Below are 12,184 nucleotides of genomic sequence, written 5' to 3'. Positions count from 1 at the left end.
GGATCTTTATCTTGTCCGTGGTGATTATAGATGGACAGGTTTTACATTTTTTTCTGGTTGCAAGGAAAGGTTCCTGCAGCTGTTGGAGAGGACAGGGAGCTTCTGACAATGATGCTTCTTAGATTTGGGGGCTGACTAAAGCACAGTAGTGGGGGGTCTGGAAATATGGATTGTAATCGGGCATCTTTTTGTAGTAAAGGTTGTAATTTCCGTGCAAAACCTGCCCATTTATAATGACCACGGACACGATAAAGATCCCCAATTCACATTATTTGATACGCTGCCAATTTTGTAAGTTTTCCTATCTACAGCGAATGGGGAGATCTGTAATTTTTATCGTAGGTATACTTCAACTGTGAGAGACAAAATCTGAGAATAAAAGCCAGAAAATCACATTGTATGAGTTTTACATAATTAACTTGCATTTTATTGCATTAAATACGTATTTGATCACCTACCAACCAGCAAGAATTCTGAAGAGGTCCAGTATTCTGCTCTGCCCTCAACAGGGCAGGGCAGTGCGCCTGTGCCGGAGCCACGACAGGAAGGAAAGAAGAGGACGGCATCATATGAAGATGGGAGGAGCTAGACCGCACCGTGACACCCATCGGACCGCCCCCGCCCCCCAGTGAGTATAATCTAACTCTTTTTTCTTATCTTTCAGGTTTCATCGGGAGCTTATCTACAGCATTACAGAATGCTGTAGATAAGCCCCTGATGTCAGTTCCGGCAGCTCATATTCGAAAAAAAGGGGTGACAGATTCCTTTTAAGAATTATGACTTTTAATGAAATAAATAAGCACACATTTTTTCCATCTTTATTAAACTCCAAATCCAATTGAAGCCATCGTTCTCCTCTAAAAAATACAAAATAATAAAGCAACAATATTCCATACCTGTCCACTGTACAGTCAAGTCCCACGCTGCAATCCATCTGAAGGAGTTAATTAGTTTACAACCTGGACTGGTGCTAATGCGACCGGCCCGGCTGTAAACCACTGTGGAATGAAGGAAAAGCTGCCGCCTGACCGGAGATGAACTGATTAGCGTGGGAAAGTTTCTGAACTTTTTCCCACGCTCTCAGTTCACCGCGGGTCAGGCGGGGAGTCTGTGCAGCCTCAGTGATTACCGCTGACATCATAGCTTGACAAAGACTGTGCTGTGAGGTCGAAATGCTGCACCACTTGACGCTGGATTAAAGTCCACAATTTTTCCTTGAACTGGAGTGCTGCCTGATTTTTTTCCATTTAAGTTTTGCGTTGGACAACCGCATTACTCAGGAACTATTGCACCCAAAATCTGCTCAAGTTTGTGCTGCTGTTTTTTCTATCTATCTATCTATTATTTGGTTTTTAAACGATGTGTACAGTTGTGTATTACAATGCGATTTTACCATGAGCTTTGACATAGAGAGAACTGCTGTATGTAAAACCTCATGTTAAAATCGCATTGCATACGGATTGCATACTCATGTTATATGGATGTTCTGTGGAAAAATCGCAGGGAAATCGCATTACACTTGCATAGCACTTGTCCGTTTTTTCGGTATGGAAATTGGACCTTTTTTTTCCCGTAAATGGGTATGAGCCCTTACGGTCTATGTAGAATGTAAGGTCAGAAAAGGTCATGTAGAGGGGTCACATACTTTTCTTCATATAGAGTACGTGGAATAACTGTCCACTCATGACATACCCCCTAACTGTTCCCCCCAACATGTGATGCCATTGGAGACAAAGGGAGGGATTTTACAAGCCACCAACTTCCCTGTAAAAAGTGGATTTTCCGTATGTGAATGGAGTCATAGGAGCGGACAACAGAGGAGGTAAGCAGGGAAGAATAGGGAACGTCACACAAACTTTGTCACGTGTCATCATCTTGCAATCTCCTTCTACACAACTTTTGGCAACTTTAATGTATATTTTCACGTTCAAAGTAAGAAATAGTAAAGGGTAACACATTATTTATGGATGTCAGCCCACGTGTGAAAATCAAAGCACTGACAATAAAGTGAATGTGTGCGTCTCCCGGCGCTCGCGTGCGTCACTATGTGACGCCAGTGCAGCATAAGACCTCATTGTGAGCCCGCGTCACCGTGAAGAGGGCGACCTCTAGTGGACAAAAACAGTCATGTCTGAGGATCTTCTAATAACGGGCTGATAAAAGGCCAGGGATATAGTTATAGGGGCTGCGGAGCTAAAAAACACAAACACAAACAGAGAGCACAGAATACTAAATACCCTGTATTTGTTATCATCTTTTCATCAGCACTTGCTGACTACTGTTTTATGTTTTACTGCAGGATATTTCTGCACAATTGTCATTCTGTGCTCTCTGTGTTTGGGCTGAGGAGGTAGCAGTTGCACCCCTTTGGGCCAACTCATATAGGTGAAGTAGCATAAGGTCAACAATGAGGCCGGGGCACCCAATCATGGCCTCAATATTAGGGTGCAGGATAACTATAGCATGATTTGAAAGCTGTGAGCAATCTTGTGTTTGTAAGACTTCCTATATACATTGGGGCATATATATTATTGTAGTTGCGCCATACTTTTGACACAAAACATTTTTTTTTGCTTAAAGGGGTTGTCAGGCCTTGGGGTACATGTCTGCAGGCACTCTATGCGACTACAGACTTGTAATCCACAGGTTGCATGCTGTAAAGATTCTGCCATCGTCATACTTGCGGCAACCTTCCGACTAGACGTGTGCGGCCTTGCCCAATGTACTGGTAATAAGCGAGGCCGTACGTGTCTAGTCGGCATGTGCCCGCATGTACGCAAACTGCACTCCCCCTGTGCGCAGTGTGAGGACTCACAAGTCTGCAGTCACACAGAGGGAGGACAGACAACCTAGTTAGCAATTTCATGCACAAAAAAAGAAGAGATGGTTGCAGAAAGATGAGATTTTTTCTATTATTTAACCCCTTACAACCAGGCAAATAATATTTTTTGTGCTTTCACCCCCCGCTTTCAAGAGACACAATGTTTTGATAGCTTTTTGTGTCATTTTTTTTTGGCGGGGGATGTGTGGCGGGCGATAAATTGAAATACTGATGTTTCCATTATTTTTTTCTTTAGAGGTTAAATTATTATTTTGTTAGGCTAGTTTCACATTTGCGTTTCAGGGCGCAGCGACAGCCTGCGCACGGCCACAGCTAAGCCCCGCCCCTGCCGCACCCCCTCCGATAGCTCCGCCTACGGGCGCATGACACTGCATGCTTCCCCTATCTTTATCACTGAGGACGCAGGCCGTGCGCAGTATGCGTTTTGGCGGCGCCTGCGTCCTTTTGACGGTGCGCTGACCAGCGCCAAACGCAACCTGTTGCAATTTGGTTGCGCTCGGCGCACCGTCAAAAGGACACAGGTGCCGCCAAAACGCATACTGCGCACGGCCTGCGTCCTCAGTGATAAAGATAGGGGACGCATGCAGCGTCATGCGCCTGGAGGCGGAGCTACCGGCGGAGGCGTGCGGCAGGGGGCAGGGCTTAGCGGCGGCCGTGCGCAGGCCGTCGCTGCGCCCTGAAACGCAAATGTGAAACCGGCCTTAGATGGGACTTTGGCACAGCAATGTTTTTATTTTTATTCTTGTATGGGATGATTCAAACTCAATCATTTTTTCTGTTCTTTTTATTTTTTAGATTGTTTTAAAATACTTTTTTTTTGCTATTTTTTTCCCATTTCTTCTGCGCACGAGTATGGCAATATCCTGTGACATTAATAATCTTTTAGAAAGCCCAGCGACAAGCTGGACTTCATAGGAGTGCATAAAAAGAGGCAACAGGGGAAACCTTCAGTAAGCCCGCTGATACCATAGCAAATCATCATTTGGCGATTGTGTCACAGAAGTGGTGCTGAGCACTGAAGATTGAAGAACAGTAAACTGGTGCAAAAAAAGAATGTGAATGCTGTGTGAGATATTCCTGGAGGCTGCCCTGCCATTAGAAGCATTCGCCTTTCTGCTCTATTTATAACCATGCTAGAACCAACCTAGCGACAATTTATAGATCGCAAGCGCATGCGCACTGGACAAGAGAGGAGCGAGGCGCATGCCCCCTTCTTCTTGACGCATTGGGCGTTCTCCGGGTGACGGGCAGTGACAGGTGGAGCTGCACTGATTGCTGATGACGTCACGTCCATTCCTGGCTTCTTATTGGCCAGGGCGGGTGTCGATTACAGTGATAAGGGCGTTGCCTGCTGTGCGAGAGGAGTAGTGCTGCCGCCAAGGACTTGAGGAGACGTCTCGTGAGGCGGACACTCCTCGGGGCAGAAGCTGCAGGAGGAGGTGATGAATGGGGCTGAGGGGACAGGTGTGGGCGGCACAGGGGAGAGGACACTGTGTGGGGCAGAGCTGTCAGGCAAGAAATGACAGAGCTCAGTTTACAAATTGTGGGGCTGTCAGCACTAAAAAGGGGCACTGAAGCCCCCCATGTGGCTACAAAAGCTTTTTTATTTATTTATTTTTTAGAGGGTTAGCAGACCCCCCTCGGAAATGCTGCCAGTGCCCAGAGAGAGCCTGAGTCCCATTCAGAGCCTGTGAGTCCTACTCCTCACACACCTGCGTTGTGACTGTCAGCTCCTCATTACTGACTGCTGCCAGTCACTAGATCGGACTCTCTGGCTTCGAAGGCCGGGATCACACATGCGAGAAACACGGCCGAGTCTCCTATGTTAATGCCCAGCACTGCGGCTTCCACTCATGTCACGTCGGCAGAGCAGCGGCTTATGTTCTGTTGACTGGATGTGACTGCTGATTGACAGCTGACTCCCTGCTGCCTGTCAGTCAGCATGATGCTGTCAGTCACACCCCATCCACAGAGCAGAGTGGAAGAGCTGCTCTGCTGACATGGAGCAGCTGGATCGCTGACCACTCTGCGCCTGGTAGAACAGTCAGATAGTTAGTAGTGGTGACTGAGCACTTTGGGCGCGCGACGCAATTAGTGAACATAATGGAAATGAACTGGAAACCTCAAGGGGACAGAGGAATATCCGCCTTCAGTGCAGCTTCTAGGGACTCGAGCACCACATGATACTCGGCACTGCTCATTACTCGATCGAGCCCCCCAGTGCTCAGTCACGTAATCAACAGGGCCGCGCACGCTCATCGCTAGTAGTAGTTTTTAGGCGCCATAGTTAAAAGTCCTGGCTACCCTTTTCAGACTGGCCTATCAAACACTTGCTGCACCAACATTGCTGACATACAAGGCACCAAATTCATTAAGAGGTGACCGTCCCTTGAATTCAGTGCATCTTCTGAGTGGTGTGTGCCCTCTTGCACCACACATGGAATGCTACCCCAGCCAGCGACTGGAGTAATATTTCTGTCAGCTAAATGGCTAAAACTTCTGGTGAATTGTCTAAGCAGGGGTAGTCCTGGCTCTTCTTATTCCAGCAGATCTGATTCACACCCATAACTCCACAATTCGCAAAGTTTTTCAGAACTCCAATTTGCAACTTTCCAAAGCCTTTACACTAATTTTTTGGTGTCTTCTAGTGCCACTCTTATCAGTGGCTGTCTTTGGTATTGTAGCTTATCAGCATTCCATATATAACCTGACAGGCTGTGTGTTTCCAGTATAATAAACCTCTTCATGATGCATTATTACGTTGTGCTATTCTACCCTGTGGACTGTTACCGCACACGTTTCTACTCTTTATTCCAGTTTTGGAGCTGTTCTGACTATTCTAAAAATCTGAAGTCGTTGGGGGCGAGTGCTATATTAATAATGTAGAAAAAACGGAAATGCTAATATTGACTGCTGTGGTCCGACACTGCAGCATCAGTACCACCCAGTGTGGATGTACTGTACTGTCATGCTGGTGAAATGCTGCAGTTGGACCACTAGGTGGCAGCACTCTCGTGTCTGTTCAGATCTGCTTTCCTATACAGGTTGCTTACAAATAAAAGCCTTTATATATTATATGGCAGCTACTACAGTTCAATTCCCTCTGCTTTGTCACATGATTCATGTAGGGAGCATTGCTTTTCTCAAAGGGCTCCACCTGTACAGGCAGCAGCTCATGGAGGCCGTACGCTCCGTACTAAGGGTATGGGCTATTTGCTTCTGTACCGTCATCCATGGGTTAGGAATGCCATAGCAGACCCTGGGTCTACATTGAATGTCTATAGGCTGATATTGGTGTATCCGATGTGGGGTGCACGTGTCAGGGCTCGGCTCTCAGTAATGCTGATATGTAGTGTATCTGTACAGCAGTCACATTGCTTCTTGCTGAGCTCCGCACTATTCTGCTCTGCACACGTCCACCTTTGTACCCGGCCGCCTACTCTGCCCTTCTCGGAGCCCACACTGAATTCCTGAGATCTCAGCTGTCGATGACCTCTTGGCATTTTCACCATGTGACCCAGAATTCCTCCAGTTTGTCCCCTGTTCCCCTTTTATCCAGTGTTTACAGTATTTGTATAGGGTTTCTGGATGTACCTCTGAAATGCAAGGTGGCACTAGTAAAACTTTAACCAAAGAAAGGTCTTATTGCCCCCTCATAACAAAGTAAATCTGCTTTGGGTGCAGTATGTTCCAATTCTCATGCTCTGTAACTTGCCATTCAAACTCGTCCTCTGGGCAGTTCCTCTTTTTATTAGTATTATGCCAGCACTATAGGAACTGGAACATCCTTTCCTTCAGTTTGCACCATTCCTGCCACTGTCACCTGAACTGAAAACGCACCTCCCGGCCTATGTGCAGTTTGACGAACAAGCAAGAGAAAAATATCACCCCGCTTCGTGTCGCGAAATAAAACCCCACCTTCACTTCCTGTAATCTTGGGCACCATGCACAAATATTGCCCACTGTTAGTGTCCCCACATTAGTATTACTGCCCCCTTTGTGCATAACAATACCCCCAGTGTTTCAGGGGTTGGGATATTTATGGCAATCCCATCTGTACTGTATGGGTTCCACCATTGGCATGCACCATGGTGCCACTGTCAAAAATGTAGGGATTTCTGGGGGGATTGGGGGTCTCTCCAGTAATCCGTGATGTCACGGTGCATGTGTGATGTCATCACAAATCTTTTGTCCTCTTTTTTTTTTTTTTTTTTTTTTTTTTTTTTTTTTTCGGCATCAGACTTGAAAGAAAAAAAATATGATCGCTGCCAGTTTTAGGTTTGTGCAGCTGTATGACAATACTGTGTCTAGGCATCCGCCGATACCTCTCATACGTACATGTATTAAGCGATGTTCAGTTTATTCAATTCGTTGTATGTGCGGCTGTGTTTATGCGACTCGGTCAAAGAAATCTGTATATCCTGGATATCCTGCCGTGTCCCCTCCCTGATGTCACCAGATAGCACCGACTACCCGCGGCACTAATTATAGTGATGGGATATCCGTACTTTGGACACACCAGAGCGTCAACTATAGCTCCTCATCAGGAAATGTTGATAGAGGAATGATATTAGGATAATAAAATTATTTATTTTTAAACTAACAAGGTGGTGTCATTGGACACACCTCCTTGAGAAAAGGAGGGGGGAGTGGTAACGCCCAGTTGTGTGTTTGTGTTTTTTTTTTTTTTTTTCCCATTTAGTCTCCAGGGGACGGTTTTTAACTAATTCCTTGGCCAACGACTCATTTTTGGTGGGTCTGTTGAACAGCAAGTCATGGCAAATGGCTTTTTGCGGCAGGCTTTAGGAGTGTTTTGCTAGAACTTGTCTCTTGCTTTGCACTGATGAGAAGGAGAGAACTCAAGCATCTACCTGCAAATGTAGATCCGGGTTTGGCTGTATCATAAGTCATGTGATGAGGCCATTTAAAGGGTCGATATTGACAATTAAGATGCTACCCACCCCAATAGCTGGCGCTAGAGTTTCGGTCCTCTTCCTCACTGAGGAGGCCTGCTTGGACACTTTATTTCTCGGGGTACATTGCATGGCTGAGAAGTCTTAAGGCTATGTGCCCACCTAGCGTTTAAATCCGGACACTGAAAACCGGACTCCTTCCCAGAAATCGCGTGGTTTTTTTTTTTTTCCCGCGATTATGTTCATGATTTTGCCGCGACTTTCGCGTGCGATATTCAAGCACTTTCCAAGCGATTTGAAGCATCGCTTGGAAAGTGATTGACAGGTTGGTCACACTCGTTAAACATAGTGTTTGACAAGTGTGACCAGGTTTTTACTATTGAGGCCGCCTATGCGGTATCAATAGTAAAAATAATGTAAGAAAATAAAACGGGGTATATTTACCTTCCGACGTCCCGCGCAGTCTCAGCGACGCTCCCGTTCCCAGCGATGCCTTGCGAGACCTGTGATGACGTTGGTCTTGCGTTACTATAGCGATTTCACGAGACCGCTAGAGTCACGCGAGACTACGTCATCACAGGACCTTGCCGCAAGGCATCGCTGGGAACGCTGAGGCCCGGGAAGGCAGCGCGGGACGTCGGAAGGTAAATATACCCCAAATGTGTGTGTGTGTGTGTGTGTGTGTGTGTGTGTGTTTTGTGTGTGGGTGTTTTTTTTTTTTTTTTTTTTTTTTTTACAGGGGTATGGTACCCAGGGCCTGGAGGACAGTCTCCTCTCCTCCACACCGTGGGTACCAACCGCGCATGGTGGGCATAGCCACATGCGGGAAGTAAGCGATTCTCATGCATTCCTATGGGTGCGGAATCGCGGCAATTCTTTGCGATTCCGCACAAAAGAATGAGCATGCTGCAATTTTTTTTCTGCGATGCGATTCCGCCGCGGAAAAAAGCGCAGCATTAGCACAGCATGTGCGGAATGCCATAGGAATACATGGGGGGCGTCATGTACAAGATTTTTAAACTTTTTTGCGCCGAAAATCACAGCAAAAACGCTTAAAAATCGCATCGTGGGCACACAGCCTTAAGCTTGTGGAAAAATGTAATGGACTTCTGGAGTGATGCTGTCTGACTTACGATTGGTTCTAGTTAACTCTTGCTCTCGTTTAGAGTCTCATCCTCTCCATGGCTGTGACCTGAAAGGCAGAGGCTACGTTTTAGATGAAGAAGAAACCATGAAAGTCGTGTAGGAGTGGGGTCACCCCAGAATAAATGGGTGAGTGACGTGTGCCAGCAGTGCCCAGTACGACGCCTGTGTACTCTGTGCAGAATAATTGCTTGCATCTTAATTATCTTCTTGCGAGAATTTAATTTGCAAGGAGGTGACGAGGGTGCAAATAAGAACTGGGGTCTTTTCACTGCTGCCCAGCAAGAGGATGTTGGATCTGGCTGAATAAGACCCCTACACTAACAATGATGTATGGGAACACCTGCAGATGACAAATCATGTTATGCTTTGGAGATTCATGGCTACTGTCTACTTTGTAACGTCTTGCCTGTACAATGACTGTCTCTATTCTTAGGCAGCAGAGATGGTATTTGGAGAAAATGATCTTTGGATGATATCGCTGCAAAACGTGACCTGCTCTGGCCTGGCGGACTGGTAATGTTTGAGTTAGTCTGAGTTTTATCAGCCACCTGTTCTAGATTGGGTGTTTCCATTAAACTCCAGGGATCTATGGCTAGATTTGTTGGGAACTCTGGGGTGTTATGAGGGCTGTCCACCACTCGCTTCCAAATCGGGAGATGAGTTACTTATCAAACCATCTTGCTAATGAGATCATGTCTGAATGTACAGGGGCCATTAGCAAGTTTTATCATATCTATTTGGGGAATAATGCTTTATACACCTTAATGGGAAAGTTTGACTCCAATCCAAGAGAACACTTCCACTTTTTATTCTCCATCCAGCCTGACCACCATGTTGACTTCTTCCAGCTACAACTCATACCTGTCAAAATGGTTGTGTGTGCGGTCAGCACATATTTGGCATGTGTGCTTATTTAATGAATAGGACACGTGCATGATGCTTCCTAACAGGCACGTGGGGATGCTACTTCATCGCCTCCAACAGTCGGCTGTTATCAGATCCTACCGTGGTTGGTTGTAAATCTTGAACAGATGCACAGCACCATTCAATGTGTAACTGACTGCTGCAGGGTACTGCAGATTAGCTGGGATTCAAAAGAATAGGAGTTGATTTGCCATTATTGGGTTGTTCACTGATTCCTGGGGGTGCACAGTGTCAGACTAATCAGATATTAATGACCTATCTAAAGGAGCAGCTCATAATAGAACATCATCTACAAAAACAGAGATCCCATTGAAACCTCTTCAAAGAAGCAAGTTTTTGGATAGTGCATATAAAAACAAGCACTTCTGCAAATTACTGCTTGTTAAAATATGTAGCTGTTCTTGAGATAATAACCCTTTTCTTTTAGTCTACAGCTTGACCCCCTTGGAGATGAATCACCACTGCTGTCCTAGCTTGTAAGTACTGCATCGAGGCTGGTTGGGATTAGCAGAATAAGAGAACTTGTAAGCACTGCACATCTTCTGCTGTCTAATGAGGTGGACGGTCTCCAAGGCAACAAACTGAAAACAGAAGTCTTACTGCTTATCAAAAATTTATTCTTGAAATATTGAGTGTTAAAATTGCTTATACTTGCAAGCTTTATCCAACTATATCAATATCTGAAGGTGGGAATATCCCTTTTAATGTTCTTTATTTTCTTTTTAGTGATATCTGGGATGGTGATTTGTGAGACGCTACTATTGATGCCGAGAAGTGTAACGTGGATTTGTGCTTGAATCAAGGATTTCTTTTTTGTACACAATGCCTCAGCACAGGATATCACTTAGGCTAGTTTCACACTAGCGTATGGAGGAGCTGCGGAGGGATGCAGACTTCCTCCGTGAAGCTCTGCCCACGGCCGCACCTCCTCCGGTCAGCTCCGCCTCCGTCGGCATGCGGCCTGCGTACCCTATCTTTAGCATTAGGTATGCAGGCCTTGCTGATGTATGCGGATGCCTCCGCATGCGTTGTTTTGACGGTGCGGCGACCGCACCAAAATGCAACATGTTGCGTTCGGCACAGGTCGCCGGACTGTCAAAACGACTCATGCGGAGGCATACATCGGCACGGACTGCGTACCTAATGCTAAAGCTAGGGTAGGCATGCTGACGGAGGCGGTGCGGCTGTGGGCTGAGCTTCACTGAGGAAGTCCACATCCCTCCGCAGCTCCTTCATACGCTAGTGTGAAACTAGCCTTATACATCAAGAAGTGCTAGTGTATATTGCATATAAAATGGCTCCAATGGCTGTCCACAAAAAAAAAATTCTCCCTTTAGATTAAACTTATCAGGAGATGAATCATTACTAGTGAAAGTTTGATGGGATGCTTGTTCTGTAACTGACATTAACATGTGGGGGGGGGGGAATGTCCTAATTACTGGGATATCAGAGGTGTATTTTTACTGCTGTAATTTAATTAAAACATTTGGGTATTGCTGTAACTATGCTGACCTGAAGAATCACGTTTCCACGATGTTCTTCAATTTTTCTGGCTCTTAAATGCAATGTCGATGCTACATCATGTCACGAAAGTGAATGGGGTTGCATTGTGACCCCCGAGAGTACTGCGACAACTAAGTCACACAATCCAACCCATGTAGCCCTAACTTAATTCTGTCTCATGCACCCATATACAGAACATTGTGCAGAGCTCCCTCTTGTTTGTAAAACTTTTGCTTCTGTTTCTTCTTGGTTCATCTCCATTCAGTTGTCTAATTATATTTTCTGGTGCTCATGACTTCCATTCTAATATCAATATTCTTTTCAAGCTTAATCTATTTTATTTTCCATTCTGCAAGCAAGATTCCAATTACCAACTTCTTGTGACTTGATGGTCACACCTCCAGTCTGCTATCGAGGTAATGTATCTCTGCAAGCAAGTTACCAGCTAGCTAATACATGTCTGCCATTTATGTGAGAACCACTGGGTGACTGGCAAATTTAATATATGATTTTGAGCTGAACATGCATGTGAAGATGCAACCCATCTCTTTTACACAAATGCTTAGATTATTTGTAATTGCAGAAGTCAGATGGCAGAATGTGAGTACATGTGCTGTGTTATACTTATTGTTTACTGGTTAATTTGTATGTATTTTCACCGGGGGGAAGCACGATGACTGTAATCATTTCCTGAACTGCCCCTATGGCCGGGGTCACACGTGAGAAACTCAGACGGGTCTGGCACTTCAATACCCGGCACTACCGCCGGCATTTGGGAGCAGAGCGTGCGGCTGCATGTATTTCTATGCTGCCGCACGCTTCTGTCCGAGTGCCGGCGGCAGTGCTGGTATTGACT

The 12,184-nt window shown here is 45.7% G+C and overlaps 1 long non-coding RNA gene across 1 annotated transcript; it reads left to right on the top strand.

The window, feature by feature from the left end:
* The first annotated feature begins 4,181 nt into the window (after positions 1–4,181).
* LOC141052073 (uncharacterized) lies at positions 4,182–11,409 on the top strand. Its single transcript, XR_012220735.1, has 5 exons — positions 4,182–4,281; positions 8,922–9,027; positions 9,335–9,414; positions 10,253–10,301; positions 10,552–11,409. It is a non-coding gene; the product is annotated as an uncharacterized lncRNA (long non-coding RNA).
* Positions 11,410–12,184: the final 775 nt, after the last annotated feature.

Source organism: Dendrobates tinctorius, unplaced genomic scaffold, assembly GCF_039654945.1.
Source record: "Dendrobates tinctorius isolate UK_male_01 unplaced genomic scaffold, ASM3965494v1 ptg000158l, whole genome shotgun sequence".
Classification (NCBI taxonomy): Eukaryota; Metazoa; Chordata; class Amphibia; order Anura; family Dendrobatidae; genus Dendrobates; species Dendrobates tinctorius.
The sequence above is the reverse complement of the archived record's forward strand: the minus strand, read 5'-3'. Positions and strand labels throughout refer to the sequence as shown.